Source organism: Camelus bactrianus, chromosome 30 (genome assembly GCF_048773025.1).
Source record: "Camelus bactrianus isolate YW-2024 breed Bactrian camel chromosome 30, ASM4877302v1, whole genome shotgun sequence".
Lineage (NCBI taxonomy): Eukaryota > Metazoa > Chordata > Mammalia > Artiodactyla > Camelidae > Camelus > Camelus bactrianus.
The window spans coordinates 4,338,964-4,359,064 of record NC_133568.1 but is presented as its reverse complement, the minus strand read 5'-3'; positions in this window follow the sequence as shown (position 1 = coordinate 4,359,064).

The window sequence follows — 20,101 nt, the reverse complement described above, 5'->3', positions numbered from 1 at the left end:
AGACGTTCGTTCATCTAGCACAAAGGGAACGGGTTGCAGGAGAAACTTTTACTCTGGTTTGTCAGTCTGTTTCCTAGTGCGGTTTTCAAGTTCCTGCAGTTTTCACTGTAAAACCGAGTTGAAGCTAGTACCTCCCCATATATATGTATGGAGTGGAGTTTGCAAATTAAAAGAAACTTTGTGTTCCCAACAAGCTAGGTGAAGGACGGCTTTCACACACACTTATCTCTCAGAACTGAGCATGTGGAGAGACGTTCGTTCATCTAGCACAAAGGGAACGGGTTGCAGGAGAAAATTTTACTCTGGTTTCTCAGTCTGTTTCCTAGTGCCGGTTTGAAGTTCCTGCAGTTTTCACTGTAAAACCGAGTTGGAGCTAGTACCTCCCCATATAAATGTATGTAGTGGAGTTTGCAACTGAAAAGAAATTTTGTGTTCCCAACAAGCTAGGTGAAGGACGGCTTTCACTCACACTTATCTCTCAGAACTGAGCATGTGGAGAGACGTTCTTTAATCTACCACAAAGGGAACGGGTTACAGGAGAAACTTTTACTCTGGTTTCTCAGTCTGTTTCCTAGTGCCGGTTTGAAGTTCCTGCAGTTTTCACTGTAAAACCGAGTTGGAGCTAGTACCTCCCCATATAAATGTATGTAGTGGAGTTTGCAACTGAAAAGAAATTTTGTGTTCCCAACAAGCTAGGTGAAAGACGGCTTTCACTCACACTTATCTCTCAGAACTGAGCATGTGTAGAGACGTTCTTTCATCTAGCACAAAGGGAACGGGTTACAGGAGAAACTTTTACTCTGGTTTCTCAGTCTGTTTCCTAGTGCCGGTTTGAAGTTCCTGCAGTTTTCACTGTAAAACCGAGTTGGAGCTAGTACCTCCCCATATATATGTATGGAGTGGAGTTTGCAACTGAAAAGAAACTTTGTGTTCCCAACAAGCTAGGTGAAGGACGGCTTTCACACACACTTATCTCTCAGAACTGAGCATGTGGAGAGACGTTCGTTCATCTAGCACAAAGGGAACGGGTTGCAGGAGAAACTTTTACTCTGGTTTCTCAGTCTGTTTCCTAGTGCCGGTTTGAAGTTCCTGCAGTTTTCACTGTAAAACCGGGATGGAGGTATTACCTCCCCATAGATATGTATGAGGTGGAGTTTGCAACTGAAAAGAAACTTTGTGTTCCCAACAAGCTAGGTGAAGGACGGCTTTCACACACACTTATATCTCAGAACTGAGCATGTGGAGAGACGTTCGTTCATCTAGCACAAAGGGAACGGGTTACAGGAGAAACTTTTACTCTGGTTTCTCAGTCTGTTTCCTAGTGCCGGTTTGAAATTCCTGCAGTTTTCACTGTAAAACAGGGTTGGATCTAGTACCTCCCCATATATATGTATGGAGAGGAGTTTGCAACTGAAAAGAAACTTTGTGTTCCCAACAAGCTAGGTAAAGGACGGCTTTCACACACACTTATCTCTCAGAACTGAGCATGTGGAGAGACGTTCGTTCATCTAGCACAAAGGGAACGGGATGCAGGAGAAACTTTTACTCTGGTTTCTCAGTCTGTTTCCTAGTGCCGTTTTGAAGTTCCTGCAGTTTTCACTGTAAAACCGAGTTGGAGCTAGTACCTCCCCGTATATATGTATGGAGTGGAGTTTCCAACTGAAAAGAAACTTTGTGTTCCCAACAAGCTAGGTGAAGTACGGCTTTCACACACACTTATCTCTCAGAACTGAGCATGTGGAGAGACGTTCGTTCATCTAGCACAAAGGGAACGGGTTGCAGGAGAAACTTTTACTCTGGTTTCTCAGTCTGTTTCCTAGTGCCGTTTTGATGTTCCTGCAGTTTTCACTGTAAAACGGAGTTGAAGCTAGTACCTCCCGATATATATGTATGGAGTGGAGTTTGCAACTGAAAAGAAACTTTGTGTTCCCAACAAGCTAGGTGAAGGACGGCTTTCACACACACTTATCTCTCAGAAATGAGCATGTGGAGAGACGTTCGTTCATCTAGCACAAAGGGAACGGTTTGCAGGGGAAACTTTTACTCTGGATTCTCAGTCTGTTTCCTAGTGCCGTTTTGAAGTTCCTGCAGTTTTCACTTTAAAACCGAGTTGGAGCTAGTACCTCCCCAGTTAAATGTATGTAGTGGAGTTTTCAACTGAAAAGAATCTTTGTGTTCCCAACAAGCTATGTGAAGTACGGCTTTCACTCACAAATATCTCTCAGAACTGAGCATGTGGAGAGACGTTCGTTCACCTAGCACAAAAGGAACGGGTTACAGGAGAAACTTTTACTCTGGTTTCTCAGTCTGTTTCCTAGTGCCGGTTTGAAGTTCCTGCAGTTTTCACTGTAAAACCGGGATGGAGGTAGTACCTCCCCTTAGATATGTATGAGGTGGATTTTGCAACTGAAAAGAAACTTTGTGTTCCCAACAAGCTAGGTGAAGGACGGCTTTCACACACACTTATATCTCAGAACTGAGCATGTGGAGAGACGTTCGTTCATCTAGCACAAAGGGAACGGGTTGAAGGGGAAAATTTTACTCTGGTTTCTCAGTCTGTTTCCTAGTGCCGGTTTGAAGTTCCTGCAGTTTTCACTGTAAAACCGAGTTGGGGCTAATACTTCCCCAAGTATATGTATGGAGTGGGGTTTGCAACAGAAAAGAAACTTTGTGTTCCCAACAAGCTAGGTGAAGTACGGCTTTCATACACACTTATCTCTCAGAACTGAGCATGTGGAGAGACGTTCGTTCACCTAGCACAAAGGGAACGCGTTGCAGGAGAAACTTTTACTCTGGTTTCTCAGTCTGTTTCCTAGTGCCGGTTTGATGTTCCTGCAGTTTTCACTGTAAAACCGGGTTGGAGCTAGTACCTCCACATATATATGTATGGAGTGGAGTTTGCAACTGAAAAGAAACTTTGTGTTCCCAACAACCTAGGTGAAGTACGGCTTTCACACACACTTATCTCTCAGAACTGAGCATGTGGAGAGACGTTCGTTCATCAAGCACAAAGGGAACGGGTTGCAGAGAAACTTTTACTCTGGTTTCTCAGTCTGTTTCCTAGTGCCGTTTTGATGCTCCTGCAGTTTTCACTGTAAAACCGAGTTGAAGCTAGTACCTCCCCATATATATGTATGGAGTGGAGTTTGCAACTGAAAAGAAACTTTGTGTTCCCAACAAGCTACGTGAAGGACGGCTTTCACACACAATTTTCTGTCAGAACTGAGCATGTGGAGAGACGTTCGTTCATCTAGCAAAAAGGGAACGGGTTGCAGGAGAAACTTTTACTCAGGTTTGTCAGTCTGTTTCCTAGTGCGGTTTTCAAGTTCCTGCAGTTTTCACTGTAAAACCGAGTTGAAGCTAGTACCTCCCCATATATATGTATGGAGTGGAGTTTGCAACTTAAAAGAAACTTTGTGTTCCCAACAAGCTAGGTGAAGGACGGCTTTCACACACACTTATCTCTCAGAACTGAGCATGTGGAGAGACGTTCGTTCATCTAGCACAAAGGGAACGGGTTGCAGGGGAAACTTTTACTATGGTTTCTCAATCTGATTCCTAGTGCCGTTTTGAAGTTCCTGCAGTTTTCACTGTAAAACCGGGTTGTATCTAGTACCTCCCCATATATATGTATGGAGAGGAGTTTGCAACTGAAAAGAAACTTTGTGTTCCCAACAAGCTAGGTGAAGGACGGCTTTCACACACACTTATCTCTCAGAACTGAGCATGTGGAGAGACGTTCGTTCATCTAGCACAAAGGGAACGGGTTGCAGTGGAAACTTTTACTCTGGTTTCTCAGTCTGTTTCCTAGTGCCGGTTTGAAGTTCCTGCAGTTTTCACTGTAAAACCGAGTTGGAGCTAGTACTTCCCCAAGTATATGTATGGAGTGGGGTTTGCAACAGAAAAGAATCTTTGTGTTCCCAACAAGCTAGGTGAAGTACGGCTTTCACACACACTTATCTCTCAGAACTGAGCATGTGGAGAGACGTTCGTTCATCTAGCACAAAGGGAACGGGTTGCAGGAGAAACTATTACTCTGGTTTCTCAGTCTGTTTCCTACTGCCGGTTTGAAGTTCCTGCAGTTTTCACTGTAAAACAGTGTTGGAGCTAGTACCTCCCCATAGATATGTATGGAGAGGAGTTTGCAACTGTAAAGAAACTTTGTGTTCCCAACAAGCTAGGTGAAGGACGGCTTTCACACACACTTATCTCTCAGAACTGAGCATGTGGAGAGACGTTCGTTCATCTAGCACAAAGGGAACGGGTTGCAGGGGAAACTTTTACTATGGTTTCTCATTCTGATTCCTAGTGCCGGTTTGAATTTCCTGCAGTTTTCACTGTAAAACCGGGTTGTATCTAGTACCTCCCCATATATATGTATGGAGAGGAGTTTGCAACTGAAAAGAAACTTTGTGTTCCCAACAAGCTAGGTGAAGGACGGCTTTCACACACACTTATCTCTCAGAACTGAGCATGTGGAGAGACGTTCTTTCATCTAGCACAAAGGGAACGGGTTGCAGGGGAAACTTTTACTCTGGTTTCTCAGTGTGTTTCCTAGTGCCGGTTTGAAGTTCCTGCAGTTTTCACTGTAAAACCGAGTTGGAGCTAGTACTTCCCCAAGTATATGTATGGAGCGGCGTTTGCAACAGAAAAGAAACTTTGTGTTCCCAACAAGCTAGGTGAAGGACGTCTTTCACACACACCTATCTCTCAGAACTGAGATTGTGGAGAGACGTTCGTTCATCTAGCACAAGGGGAACGGGTTGCAGGAGAAACTTTTACTCTGGTTTCTCAGTCTGTTTCCTAGTGCCGTTTTGAAGTTCCTGCATTTTTCACTGTAAAACCGAATTGAATCTAGTACCTCCCCATATATATGTATGGAGTGGAGTTTGCAACTGAAAAGAAACTTTGTGTTCCCAACAAGCTAGGTGAAGGACGGCTTTCACACACACTTATATCTCAGAACTGAGCATGTGGAGAGACGTTCGTTCACCTAGCCAAAGGGAACGGGTTACAGGAGAAACTTTTACTCTGGTTTATCAGTCTGTTTCCTAGTGCCGGTTTGAAGTTCCTGCAGTTTTCACTGTAAAACCGGGATGGAGGAAGTACCTCCCCATAGATATGTATGAGGTGGAGTTTGCAACTAAAAAGAAACTTTGTTTTCCCAACAAGCTAGTTGAAGGACGGCTTTCACACACACTTATCTCTGAGAACTGAGCACGTGGAGAGACGTTCGTTCATCTAGTACAAAGGGAACGGGTTGCAGGAGAAACTATTACTCTGGTTTCTCAGTCTGTTTCCTAGTGCCGGTTTGAAGTTCCTGCAGTTTTCACTGTAAAACCGTGTTGGGCTAGTACCTCCCCATAGATATGTATGGAGAGGAGTTTGCAACTGTAAAGAAACTTTGTGTTCCCAACAAGCTAGGTGAAGGACGGCTTTCACACACACTTATCTCTCAGAACTGAGCATGTGGAGAGACGTTCGTTCATCTAGCACAAAGGGAACGGGTTGCAGGGGAAACTTTTACTCTGGTTTCTCAATCTGATTCCTAGTGCCGGTTTGAATTTCCTGCAGTTTTCACTGTAAAACCGAATTGAATCTAGTACCTCCCCATATATATGTATGGAGTGGAGTTTGCAACTGAAAAGAAACTTTGTGTTCCCAACAAGCTAGGTGAAGGACGGCTTTCACACACACTTATCTCTCAGAACTGAGCATGTGGAGAGACGTTCGTTCACCGAGCCAAAGGGAACGGGATACAGGAGAAACTTTTACTCTGGTTTGTCAGTCTGTTTCCTAGTGCCGGTTTGAAGTTCCTGCAGTTTTCACTGTAAAACCGGAATGGAGGAAGTACCTCCCCATAGATATGTATGAGGTGGAGTTTGCAACTAAACAGAAACTTTGTTTTCCCAACAAGCTAGTTGAAGGACGGCTTTCACACACACTTATCTCTGAGAACTGAGCACGTGGAGAGACGTTCGTTCATCTAGTACAAAGGGAACGGGTTGCAGGAGAAAATTTTACTCTGGTTTCTCAGTCTCTTTCCTAGTGCCGGTTTGAAGTTCCTGCAGTTTTCACTGTAAAACCGAGTTGGAGCTAGTACCTCCCCATATATATGTATGGAGTGGAGTTTGCAACAGAAAAGAAACTTTGTGTTCCCAACAAGCTAGATGAAGGACGGCTTTCACACACACTTATCTCTAAGAACTGAGCATGTGTAGAGATGTTCGTTCATCTAGCACAAAGGGAACGGGTTGAAGGGGAAACTTTTACTCTGGTTTCTCAGTCTGTTTCCTAGTGCCGGTTTGAAGTTCCTACAGTTTTCACTGTAAAACAGTGTTGGAGGTAGTACCTCCCCATAGATATGTATGAGGTGGAGTTTGCAACTGAAAAGAAACTTTGTGTTCCCAACAAGCTAGGTGAAGGACGGCTTTCACACACACTTATCTCTCAGAACTGAGCATGTGGAGAGACGTTCGTTCATCTAGCACAAAGGGAACGGGTTGCAGGAGAAACTTTTACTCTGGTTTCTCAGTCTGTTTCCTAGTGCCGGTTTGAAGTTCCTGCAGTTTTCACTGTAAAACCGGGTTGGATCTAGTACCTCCCCATATATATGTATGGAGAGGAGTTTGCAACTGAAAAGAAACTTTGTGTTCCCAACAAGCTAGGTGAAGGACGGCTTTCACACACACTTATCTCTCAGAACTGAGCATGTGGAGTGATGTTCGTTCATCTAGCACAAAGGGAACGGGTTGCAGGGGAAACTTTTACTCTGGTTTCTCAGTCTGTTTCCTAGTGCCGTTTTGAAGTTCCTGCAGTTTTCACTGTAAAACCGAGTTGGAGCTTGTACCTCCCCAGTTAAATGTATGTAGTGGAGTTTTCAACTGAAAAGAATCTTTGTGTTCCCAACAAGCTATGTGAAGTACGGCTTTCACACACAAATATCTCTCAGAACTGAGCATGTGGAGAGACGTTCGTTCACCTAGCACAAAAGGAACGGGTTACAGGAGAAACTTTTACTCTGGTTTCTCAGTCTGTTTCCTAGTGCCGGTTTGAAGTTCCTGCAGTTTTCACTGTAAAACCGGAATGGAGGTAGTACCTCCCCATAGATATGTATGAGGTGGAGTTTGCAACTAAAAAGAAACTTTGTGTTCCCAACAAGCTAGGTGAAGGACGGCTTTCACACAAACTTATCTCTCAGAACTGAGCATGTGGGGAGACGTTCGTTCATCTAGCACAAAGGGAACAGGTGGCAGGAAAACTTTTACTCTGGTTTCTCAGTCTGTTTCCTAGTGCCGGTTTGAAGTTCCTGCAGTTTTCACTGTAAAACCGGGATGGAGGTAGTACCTCCCCTTAGATATGTATGGAGAGGTGTTTGCAACAGAAAAGAAACTTTGTGTTCCCAACAAGCTAGGTGAAGGACGGCTTTCACACACACTTTTCTCTCAAAACTGAGCATGTGGAGAGACGTTCGTTCATCTAGCACAAAGGGAACGGGTTGCAGGAGAAAGTTTTACTCTGGTTTGTCAGTCTGTTTCCTAGTGCCGTTTTCAAGTTCCTGCAGTTTTCACTGTAAAACCGAGTTGAAGCTAGTACCTCCCCATATATATGTATGGAGTGGAGTTTGCTACTTAAAAGAAACTTTGTGTTCCCGACAAGCTAGGTGAAGGACGGCTTTCACACACACTAATCTCTCAGAACTGAGCATGTGGGGAGACGTTCGTTCATTTAGCACAAAGGGAACGGGTTGCAGGGGCAACTTTTACTCTGGTTTCTCAGTCTGTTTCCTAGTGCCGGTTTGAAGTTCCTGCAGTTTTCACTGTAAAACCGAGTTGGAGCTAGTACCTCCCCATATAAATGTATGTAGTGGAGTTTGCAACTGAAAAGAGATTTTGTGTTCCCAACAAGCAATGTGAAGTACGGCTTTCACTCACAAATATCTCCCAGAACTGAGCATGTGGAGAGACGTTCGTTCACCTCGCACAAAGGGAACGGGTTGCAGGAGAAACTTTTACTCTGGTTTCTCAGTCTGTTTCCTAGTGCCGGTTTGAAGTTCCTGCAGTTTTCACTGTAAAACCGGGATGGAGGTAGTACCTCCCCTTAGATATGTATGAGGTGGATTTTGCAACTGAAAAGAAACTTTGTGTTCCCAACAAGCTAGGTGAAGGACGGCTTTCACACACACTTATATCTCAGAACTGAGCATGTGGAGAGACGTTCGTTCATCTAGCACAAAGGGAACGGGTTGAAGGGGAAAATTTTACTCTGGTTTCTCAGTCTGTTTCCTAGTGCCGGTTTGAAGTTCCTGCAGTTTTCACTGTAAAACCGAGTTGGGGCTAATACTTCCCCAAGTATATGTATGGAGTGGGGTTTGCAACAGAAAAGAAACTTTGTGTTCCCAACAAGCTAGGTGAAGTACGGCTTTCATACACACTTATCTCTCAGAACTGAGCATGTGGAGAGACGTTCGTTCACCTAGCACAAAGGGAACGCGTTGCAGGAGAAACTTTTACTCTGGTTTCTCAGTCTGTTTCCTAGTGCCGGTTTGATGTTCCTGCAGTTTTCACTGTAAAACCGGGTTGGAGCTAGTACCTCCACATATATATGTATGGAGTGGAGTTTGCAACTGAAAAGAAACTTTGTGTTCCCAACAACCTAGGTGAAGTACGGCTTTCACACACACTTATCTCTCAGAACTGAGCATGTGGAGAGACGTTCGTTCATCAAGCACAAAGGGAACGGGTTGCAGAGAAACTTTTACTCTGGTTTCTCAGTCTGTTTCCTAGTGCCGTTTTGATGCTCCTGCAGTTTTCACTGTAAAACCGAGTTGAAGCTAGTACCTCCCCATATATATGTATGGAGTGGAGTTTGCAACTGAAAAGAAACTTTGTGTTCCCAACAAGCTACGTGAAGGACGGCTTTCACACACAATTTTCTGTCAGAACTGAGCATGTGGAGAGACGTTCGTTCATCTAGCAAAAAGGGAACGGGTTGCAGGAGAAACTTTTACTCAGGTTTGTCAGTCTGTTTCCTAGTGCGGTTTTCAAGTTCCTGCAGTTTTCACTGTAAAACCGAGTTGAAGCTAGTACCTCCCCATATATATGTATGGAGTGGAGTTTGCAACTTAAAAGAAACTTTGTGTTCCCAACAAGCTAGGTGAAGGACGGCTTTCACACACACTTATCTCTCAGAACTGAGCATGTGGAGAGACGTTCGTTCATCTAGCACAAAGGGAACGGGTTGCAGGGGAAACTTTTACTATGGTTTCTCAATCTGATTCCTAGTGCCGTTTTGAAGTTCCTGCAGTTTTCACTGTAAAACCGGGTTGTATCTAGTACCTCCCCATATATATGTATGGAGAGGAGTTTGCAACTGAAAAGAAACTTTGTGTTCCCAACAAGCTAGGTGAAGGACGGCTTTCACACACACTTATCTCTCAGAACTGAGCATGTGGAGAGACGTTCGTTCATCTAGCACAAAGGGAACGGGTTGCAGTGGAAACTTTTACTCTGGTTTCTCAGTCTGTTTCCTAGTGCCGGTTTGAAGTTCCTGCAGTTTTCACTGTAAAACCGAGTTGGAGCTAGTACTTCCCCAAGTATATGTATGGAGTGGGGTTTGCAACAGAAAAGAATCTTTGTGTTCCCAACAAGCTAGGTGAAGTACGGCTTTCACACACACTTATCTCTCAGAACTGAGCATGTGGAGAGACGTTCGTTCATCTAGCACAAAGGGAACGGGTTGCAGGAGAAACTATTACTCTGGTTTCTCAGTCTGTTTCCTAGTGCCGGTTTGAAGTTCCTGCAGTTTTCACTGTAAAAGAGTGTTGGAGCTAGTACCTCCCCATAGATATGTATGGAGAGGAGTTTGCAACTGTAAAGAAACTTTGTGTTCCCAACAAGCTAGGTGAAGGACGGCTTTCACACACACTTATCTCTCAGAACTGAGCATGTGGAGAGACGTTCGTTCATCTAGCACAAAGGGAACGGGTTGCAGGGGAAACTATTACTATGGTTTCTCAATCTGATTCCTAGTGCCGGTTTGAATTTCCTGCAGTTTTCACTGTAAAACCGGGTTGTATCTAGTACCTCCCCATATATATGTATGGAGAGGAGTTTGCAACTGAAAAGAAACTTTGTGTTCCAACAAGCTAGGTGAAGGACGGCTTTCACACACACTTATCTCTCAGAACTGAGCATGTGGAGAGACGTTCTTTCATCTAGCACAAAGGGAACGGGTTGCAGGGGAAACTTTTACTCTGGTTTCTCAGTGTGTTTCCTAGTGCCGGTTTGAAGTTCCTGCAGTTTTCACTGTAAAACCGAGTTGGAGCTAGTACTTCCCCAAGTATATGTATGGAGCGGCGTTTGCAACAGAAAAGAAACTTTGTGTTCCCAACAAGCTAGGTGAAGGACGGCTTTCACACACACCTATCTCTCAGAACTGAGCATGTGGAGAGACGTTCGTTCATGTAGCACAAGGGGAACGGGTTGCAGGAGAAACTTTTACTCTGGTTTCTCAGTCTGTTTCCTAGTGCCGTTTTGAAGTTCCTGCATTTTTCACTGTAAAACCGAATTGAATCTAGTACCTCCCCATATATATGTATGGAGTGGAGTTTGCAACTGAAAAGAAACTTTGTGTTCCCAACAAGCTAGGTGAAGGACGGCTTTCACACACACTTATATCTCAGAACTCAGCATGTGGAGAGACGTTCGTTCACCTAGCCAAAGGGAACGGGTTACAGGAGAAACTTTTACTCTGGTTTATCAGTCTGTTTCCTAGTGCCGGTTTGAAGTTCCTGCAGTTTTCACTGTAAAACCGGGATGGAGGAAGTACCTCCCCATAGATATGTATGAGGTGGAGTTTGCAACTAAAAAGAAACTTTGTTTTCCCAACAAGCTAGTTGAAGGACGGCTTTCACACACACTTATCTCTGAGAACTGAGCACGTGGAGAGACGTTCGTTCATCTAGTACAAAGGGAACGGGTTGCAGGAGAAACTATTACTCTGGTTTCTCAGTCTGTTTCCTAGTGCCGGTTTGAAGTTCCTGCAGTTTTCACTGTAAAACCGTGTTGGGCTAGTACCTCCCCATAGATATGTATGGAGAGGAGTTTGCAACTGTAAAGAAACTTTGTGTTCCCAACAAGCTAGGTGAAGGACGGCTTTCACACACACTTATCTCTCAGAACTGAGCATGTGGAGAGACGTTCGTTCATCTAGCACAAAGGGAACGGGTTGCAGGGGAAACTTTTACTCTGGTTTCTCAATCTGATTCCTAGTGCCGGTTTGAATTTCCTGCAGTTTTCACTGTAAAACCGAATTGAATCTAGTACCTCCCCATATATATGTATGGAGTGGAGTTTGCAACTGAAAAGAAACTTTGTGTTCCCAACAAGCTAGGTGAAGGACGGCTTTCACACACACTTATCTCTCAGAACTGAGCATGTGGAGAGACGTTCGTTCACCGAGCCAAAGGGAACGGGATACAGGAGAAACTTTTACTCTGGTTTGTCAGTCTGTTTCCTAGTGCCGGTTTGAAGTTCCTGCAGTTTTCACTGTAAAACCGGAATGGAGGAAGTACCTCCCCATAGATATGTATGAGGTGGAGTTTGCAACTAAACAGAAACTTTGTTTTCCCAACAAGCTAGTTGAAGGACGGCTTTCACACACACTTATCTCTGAGAACTGAGCACGTGGAGAGACGTTCGTTCATCTAGTACAAAGGGAACGGGTTGCAGGAGAAAATTTTACTCTGGTTTCTCAGTCTCTTTCCTAGTGCCGGTTTGAAGTTCCTGCAGTTTTCACTGTAAAACCGAGTTGGAGCTAGTACCTCCCCATATATATGTATGGAGTGGAGTTTGCAACAGAAAAGAAACTTTGTGTTCCCAACAAGCTAGATGAAGGACGGCTTTCACACACACTTATCTCTAAGAACTGAGCATGTGTAGAGATGTTCGTTCATCTAGCACAAAGGGAACGGGTTGAAGGGGAAACTTTTACTCTGGTTTCTCAGTCTGTTTCCTAGTGCCGGTTTGAAGTTCCTACAGTTTTCACTGTAAAACAGTGTTGGAGGTAGTACCTCCCCATAGATATGTATGAGGTGGAGTTTGCAACTGAAAAGAAACTTTGTGTTCCCAACAAGCTAGGTGAAGGACGGCTTTCACACACACTTATCTCTCAGAACTGAGCATGTGGAGAGACGTTCGTTCATCTAGCACAAAGGGAACGGGTTGCAGGAGAAACTTTTACTCTGGTTTCTCAGTCTGTTTCCTAGTGCCGGTTTGAAGTTCCTGCAGTTTTCACTGTAAAACCGGGTTGGATCTAGTACCTCCCCATATATATGTATGGAGAGGAGTTTGCAACTGAAAAGAAACTTTGTGTTCCCAACAAGCTAGGTGAAGGACGGCTTTCACACACACTTATCTCTCAGAACTGAGCATGTGGAGTGATGTTCGTTCATCTAGCACAAAGGGAACGGGTTGCAGGGGAAACTTTTACTCTGGTTTCTCAGTCTGTTTCCTAGTGCCGTTTTGAAGTTCCTGCAGTTTTCACTGTAAAACCGAGTTGGAGCTTGTACCTCCCCAGTTAAATGTATGTAGTGGAGTTTTCAACTGAAAAGAATCTTTGTGTTCCCAACAAGCTATGTGAAGTACGGCTTTCACACACAAATATCTCTCAGAACTGAGCATGTGGAGAGACGTTCGTTCACCTAGAACAAAAGGAACGGGTTACAGGAGAAACTTTTACTCTGGTTTCTCAGTCTGTTTCCTAGTGCCGGTTTGAAGTTCCTGCAGTTTTCACTGTAAAACCGGAATGGAGGTAGTACCTCCCCATAGATATGTATGAGGTGGAGTTTGCAACTAAAAAGAAACTTTGTGTTCCCAACAAGCTAGGTGAAGGACGGCTTTCACACAAACTTATCTCTCAGAACTGAGCATGTGGGGAGACGTTCGTTCATCTAGCACAAAGGGAACAGGTGGCAGGAAAACTTTTACTCTGGTTTCTCAGTCTGTTTCCTAGTGCCGGTTTGAAGTTCCTGCAGTTTTCACTGTAAAACCGGGATGGAGGTAGTACCTCCCCTTAGATATGTATGGAGAGGTGTTTGCAACAGAAAAGAAACTTTGTGTTCCCAACAAGCTAGGTGAAGGACGGCTTTCACACACACTTTTCTCTCAAAACTGAGCATGTGGAGAGACGTTCGTTCATCTAGCACAAAGGGAACGGGTTGCAGGAGAAAGTTTTACTCTGGTTTGTCAGTCTGTTTCCTAGTGCCGTTTTCAAGTTCCTGCAGTTTTCACTGTAAAACCGAGTTGAAGCTAGTACCTCCCCATATATATGTATGGAGTGGAGTTTGCTACTTAAAAGAAACTTTGTGTTCCCGACAAGCTAGGTGAAGGACGGCTTTCACACACACTAATCTCTCAGAACTGAGCATGTGGGGAGACGTTCGTTCATTTAGCACAAAGGGAACGGGTTGCAGGGGCAACTTTTACTCTGGTTTCTCAGTCTGTTTCCTAGTGCCGGTTTGAAGTTCCTGCAGTTTTCACTGTAAAACCGAGTTGGAGCTAGTACCTCCCCATATAAATGTATGTAGTGGAGTTTGCAACTGAAAAGAGATTTTGTGTTCCCAACAAGCTATGTGAAGTACGGCTTTCACTCACAAATATCTCCCAGAACTGAGCATGTGGAGAGACGTTCGTTCACCTCGCACAAAGGGAACGGGTTGCAGGAGAAACTTTTACTCTGGTTTCTCAGTCTGTTTCCTAGTGCCGGTTTGAAGTTCCTGCAGTTTTCAATGTAAAACCAGGATGGAGGTAGTACTCCCCATATATATGTATGGAGTGGAGTTTGCAACTGAAAAGAAACTTTGTGTTCCCAACAAGCTAGGTGAAGGACGGCTTTCACACACACTTATCTCTCAGAACTGAGCATGTGGAGAGACGTTCGTTCATCTAGCACAAAGGGAACGGGGTGCAGGAGAAACTTTTACTCTGGTTTCTCAGTCTGTTTCCTAGTGCCGTTTTGATGTTCCTGCAGTTTTCACTGTAAAACGGAGTTGAAGCTAGTACCTCCCGATATATATGTATGGAGTGGAGTTTGCAACTGAAAAGAAACTTTGTGTTCCCAACAAGCTATGTGAAGTACGGCTTTCACTCACAAATATCTCTCAGAACTGAGCATGTGGAGAGACGTTCGTTCACCTAGCACAAAAAGAACGGGTTACAGGAGAAACTTTTACTCTGGTTTCTCAGTCTGTTTCCTAGTGCCGGTTTGAAGTTCCTGCAGTTTTCACTGTAAAACCGGGATGGAGGTAGTACCTCCCCATAGATATGTATGAGGTGGAGTTTGCAACTAAAAAGAAACTTTGTGTTCCCAACAAGCTAGGTGAAGGACGGCTTTCACACACACTTATCTCTCAGAACTGAGCATGTGGAGAGACGTTCGTTCATCTAGCACAAAGGGAACGGGTTGCAGGAGAAACTTTTACTCTGGTTTCTCAGTCTGTTTCCTAGTGCCGGTTTGAAGTTCCTGCAGTTTTCACTGTAAAACCGGGTTGGATCTAGTACCTCCCCATATATATGTATGGAGAGGAGTTTGCAACTGAAAAGAAACTTTGTGTTCCCAACAAGCTAGGTGAAGGACGGCTTTCACACACACTTATCTCTCAGAACTGAGCATGTGGAGTGATGTTCGTTCATCTAGCACAAAGGGAACGGGTTGCAGGGGAAACTTTTACTCTGGTTTCTCAGTCTGTTTCCTAGTGCCGTTTTGAAGTTCCTGCAGTTTTCACTGTAAAACCGAGTTGGAGCTTGTACCTCCCCAGTTAAATGTATGTAGTGGAGTTTTCAACTGAAAAGAATCTTTGTGTTCCCAACAAGCTATGTGAAGTACGGCTTTCACACACAAATATCTCTCAGAACTGAGCATGTGGAGAGACGTTCGTTCACCTAGCACAAAAGGAACGGGTTACAGGAGAAACTTTTACTCTGGTTTCTCAGTCTGTTTCCTAGTGCCGGTTTGAAGTTCCTGCAGTTTTCACTGTAAAACCGGAATGGAGGTAGTACCTCCCCATAGATATGTATGAGGTGGAGTTTGCAACTAAAAAGAAACTTTGTGTTCCCAACAAGCTAGGTGAAGGACGGCTTTCACACAAACTTATCTCTCAGAACTGAGCATGTGGGGAGACGTTCGTTCATCTAGCACAAAGGGAACAGGTGGCAGGAAAACTTTTACTCTGGTTTCTCAGTCTGTTTCCTAGTGCCGGTTTGAAGTTCCTGCAGTTTTCACTGTAAAACCGGGATGGAGGTAGTACCTCCCCTTAGATATGTATGGAGAGGTGTTTGCAACAGAAAAGAAACTTTGTGTTCCCAACAAGCTAGGTGAAGGACGGCTTTCACACACACTTTTCTCTCAAAACTGAGCATGTGGAGAGACGTTCGTTCATCTAGCACAAAGGGAACGGGTTGCAGGAGAAAGTTTTACTCTGGTTTGTCAGTCTGTTTCCTAGTGCCGTTTTCAAGTTCCTGCAGTTTTCACTGTAAAACCGAGTTGAAGCTAGTACCTCCCCATATATATGTATGGAGTGGAGTTTGCTACTTAAAAGAAACTTTGTGTTCCCGACAAGCTAGGTGAAGGACGGCTTTCACACACACTAATCTCTCAGAACTGAGCATGTGGGGAGACGTTCGTTCATTTAGCACAAAGGGAACGGGTTGCAGGGGCAACTTTTACTCTGGTTTCTCAGTCTGTTTCCTAGTGCCGGTTTGAAGTTCCTGCAGTTTTCACTGTAAAATCGAGTTGGAGCTAGTACCTCCCCATATAAATGTATGTAGTGGAGTTTGCAACTGAAAAGAGATTTTGTGTTCCCAACAAGCTATGTGAAGTACGGCTTTCACTCACAAATATCTCCCAGAACTGAGCATGTGGAGAGACGTTCGTTCACCTCGCACAAAGGGAACGGGTTGCAGGAGAAACTTTTACTCTGGTTTCTCAGTCTGTTTCCTAGTGCCGGTTTGAAGTTCCTGCAGTTTTCACTGTAAAACCGGGATGGAGGTAGTACCTCCCCTTAGATATGTATGAGGTGGATTTTGCAACTGAAAAGAAACTTTGTGTTCCCAACAAGCTAGGTGAAGGACGGCTTTCACACACACTTATATCTCAGAACTGAGCATGTGGAGAGACGTTCGTTCATCTAGCACAAAGGGAACGGGTTGAAGGGGAAAATTTTACTCTGGTTTCTCAGTCTGTTTCCTAGTGCCGGTTTGAAGTTCCTGCAGTTTTCACTGTAAAACCGAGTTGGGGCTAATACTTCCCCAAGTATATGTATGGAGTGGGGTTTGCAACAGAAAAGAAACTTTGTGTTCCCAACAAGCTAGGTGAAGTACGGCTTTCATACACACTTATCTCTCAGAACTGAGCATGTGGAGAGACGTTCGTTCACCTAGCACAAAGGGAACGCGTTGCAGGAGAAACTTTTACTCTGGTTTCTCAGTCTGTTTCCTAGTGCCGGTTTGATGTTCCTGCAGTTTTCACTGTAAAACCGGGTTGGAGCTAGTACCTCCACATATATATGTATGGAGTGGAGTTTGCAACTGAAAAGAAACTTTGTGTTCCCAACAACCTAGGTGAAGTACGGCTTTCACACACACTTATCTCTCAGAACTGAGCATGTGGAGAGACGTTCGTTCATCAAGCACAAAGGGAACGGGTTGCAGAGAAACTTTTACTCTGGTTTCTCAGTCTGTTTCCTAGTGCCGTTTTGATGCTCCTGCAGTTTTCACTGTAAAACCGAGTTGAAGCTAGTACCTCCCCATATATATGTATGGAGTGGAGTTTGCAACTGAAAAGAAACTTTGTGTTCCCAACAAGCTACGTGAAGGACGGCTTTCACACACAATTTTCTGTCAGAACTGAGCATGTGGAGAGACGTTCGTTCATCTAGCAAAAAGGGAACGGGTTGCAGGAGAAACTTTTACTCAGGTTTGTCAGTCTGTTTCCTAGTGCGGTTTTCAAGTTCCTGCAGTTTTCACTGTAAAACCGAGTTGAAGCTAGTACCTCCCCATATATATGTATGGAGTGGAGTTTGCAACTTAAAAGAAACTTTGTGTTCCCAACAAGCTAGGTGAAGGACGGCTTTCACACACACTTATCTCTCAGAACTGAGCATGTGGAGAGACGTTCGTTCATCTAGCACAAAGGGAACGGGTTGCAGGGGAAACTTTTACTATGGTTTCTCAATCTGATTCCTAGTGCCGTTTTGAAGTTCCTGCAGTTTTCACTGTAAAACCGGGTTGTATCTAGTACCTCCCCATATATATGTATGGAGAGGAGTTTGCAACTGAAAAGAAACTTTGTGTTCCCAACAAGCTAGGTGAAGGACGGCTTTCACACACACTTATCTCTCAGAACTGAGCATGTGGAGAGACGTTCGTTCATCTAGCACAAAGGGAACGGGTTGCAGTGGAAACTTTTACTCTGGTTTCTCAGTCTGTTTCCTAGTGCCGGTTTGAAGTTCCTGCAGTTTTCACTGTAAAACCGAGTTGGAGCTAGTACTTCCCCAAGTATATGTATGGAGTGGGGTTTGCAACAGAAAAGAATCTTTGTGTTCCCAACAAGCTAGGTGAAGTACGGCTTTCACACACACTTATCTCTCAGAACTGAGCATGTGGAGAGACGTTCGTTCATCTAGCACAAAGGGAACGGGTTGCAGGAGAAACTATTACTCTGGTTTCTCAGTCTGTTTCCTAGTGCCGGTTTGAAGTTCCTGCAGTTTTCACTGTAAAACAGTGTTGGAGCTAGTACCTCCCCATAGATATGTATGGAGAGGAGTTTGCAACTGTAAAGAAACTTTGTGTTCCCAACAAGCTAGGTGAAGGACGGCTTTCACACACACTTATCTCTCAGAACTGAGCATGTGGAGAGACGTTCGTTCATCTAGCACAAAGGGAACGGGTTGCAGGGGAAACTTTCACTATGGTTTCTCAATCTGATTCCTAGTGCCGGTTTGAATTTCCTGCAGTTTTCACTGTAAAACCGGGTTGTATCTAGTACCTCCCCATATATATGTATGGAGAGGAGTTTGCAACTGAAAAGAAACTTTGTGTTCCCAACAAGCTAGGTGAAGGACGGCTTTCACACACACTTATCTCTCAGAACTGAGCATGTGGAGAGACGTTCTTTCATCTAGCACAAAGGGAACGGGTTGCAGGGGAAACTTTTACTCTGGTTTCTCAGTGTGTTTCCTAGTGCCGGTTTGAAGTTCCTGCAGTTTTCACTGTAAAACAGAGTTGGAGCTAGTACTTCCCCAAGTATATGTATGGAGCGGCGTTTGCAACAGAAAAGAAACTTTGTGTTCCCAACAAGCTAGGTGAAGGACGGCTTTCACACACACCTATCTCTCAGAACTGAGCATGTGGAGAGACGTTCGTTCATCTAGCACAAGGGGAACGGGTTGCAGGAGAAACTTTTACTCTGGTTTCTCAGTCTGTTTCCTAGTGCCGTTTTGAAGTTCCTGCATTTTTCACTGTAAAACCGAATTGAATCTAGTACCTCCCCATATATATGTATGGAGTGGAGTTTGCAACTGAAAAGAAACTTTGTGTTCCCAACAAGCTAGGTGAAGGACGGCTTTCACACACACTTATATCTCAGAACTCAGCATGTGGAGAGACGTTCGTTCACCTAGCCAAAGGGAACGGGTTACAGGAGAAACTTTTACTCTGGTTTATCAGTCTGTTTCCTAGTGCCGGTTTGAAGTTCCTGCAGTTTTCACTGTAAAACCGGGATGGAGGAAGTACCTCCCCATAGATATGTATGAGGTGGAGTTTGCAACTAAAAAGAAACTTTGTTTTCCCAACAAGCTAGTTGAAGGACGGCTTTCACACACACTTATCTCTGAGAACTGAGCACGTGGAGAGACGTTCGTTCATCTAGTACAAAGGGAACGGGTTGCAGGAGAAACTATTACTCTGGTTTCTCAGTCTGTTTCCTAGTGCCGGTTTGAAGTTCCTGCAGTTTTCACTGTAAAACCGTGTTGGGCTAGTACCTCCCCATAGATATGTATGGAGAGGAGTTTGCAACTGTAAAGAAACTTTGTGTTCCCAACAAGCTAGGTGAAGGACGGCTTTCACACACACTTATCTCTCAGAACTGAGCATGTGGAGAGACGTTCGTTCATCTAGCACAAAGGGAACGGGTTGCAGGGGAAACTTTTACTCTGGTTTCTCAATCTGATTCCTAGTGCCGGTTTGAATTTCCTGCAGTTTTCACTGTAAAACCGAATTGAATCTAGTACCTCCCCATATATATGTATGGAGTGGAGTTTGCAACTGAAAAGAAACTTTGTGTTCCCAACAAGCTAGGTGAAGGACGGCTTTCACACACACTTATCTCTCAGAACTGAGCATGTGGAGAGACGTTCGTTCACCGAGCCAAAGGGAACGGGATACAGGAGAAACTTTTACTCTGGTTTGTCAGTCTGTTTCCTAGTGCCGGTTTGAAGTTCCTGCAGTTTTCACTGTAAAACCGGAATGGAGGAAGTACCTCCCCATAGATATGTATGAGGTGGATTTTGCAACTAAACAGAAACTTTGTTTTCCCAACAAGCTAGTTGAAGGACGGCTTTCACACACACTTATCTCTGAGAACTGAGCACGTGGAGAGACGTTCGTTCATCTAGTACAAAGGGAACGGGTTGCAGGAGAAAATTTTACTCTGGTTTCTCAGTCTCTTTCCTAGTGCCGGTTTGAAGTTCCTGCAGTTTTCACTGTAAAACCGAGTTGGAGCTAGTACCTCCCCATATATATGTATGGAGTGGAGTTTGCAACAGAAAAGAAACTTTGTGTTCCCAACAAGCTAGATGAAGGACGGCTTTCACACACACTTATCTCTAAGAACTGAGCATGTGTAGAGATGTTCGTTCATCTAGCACAAAGGGAACGGGTTGAAGGGGAAACTTTTACTCTGGTTTCTCAGTCTGTTTCCTAGTGCCGGTTTGAAGTTCCTACAGTTTTCACTGTAAAACAGTGTTGGAGGTAGTACCTCCCCATAGATATGTATGAGGTGGAGTTTGCAACTGAAAAGAAACTTTGTGTTCCCAACAAGCTAG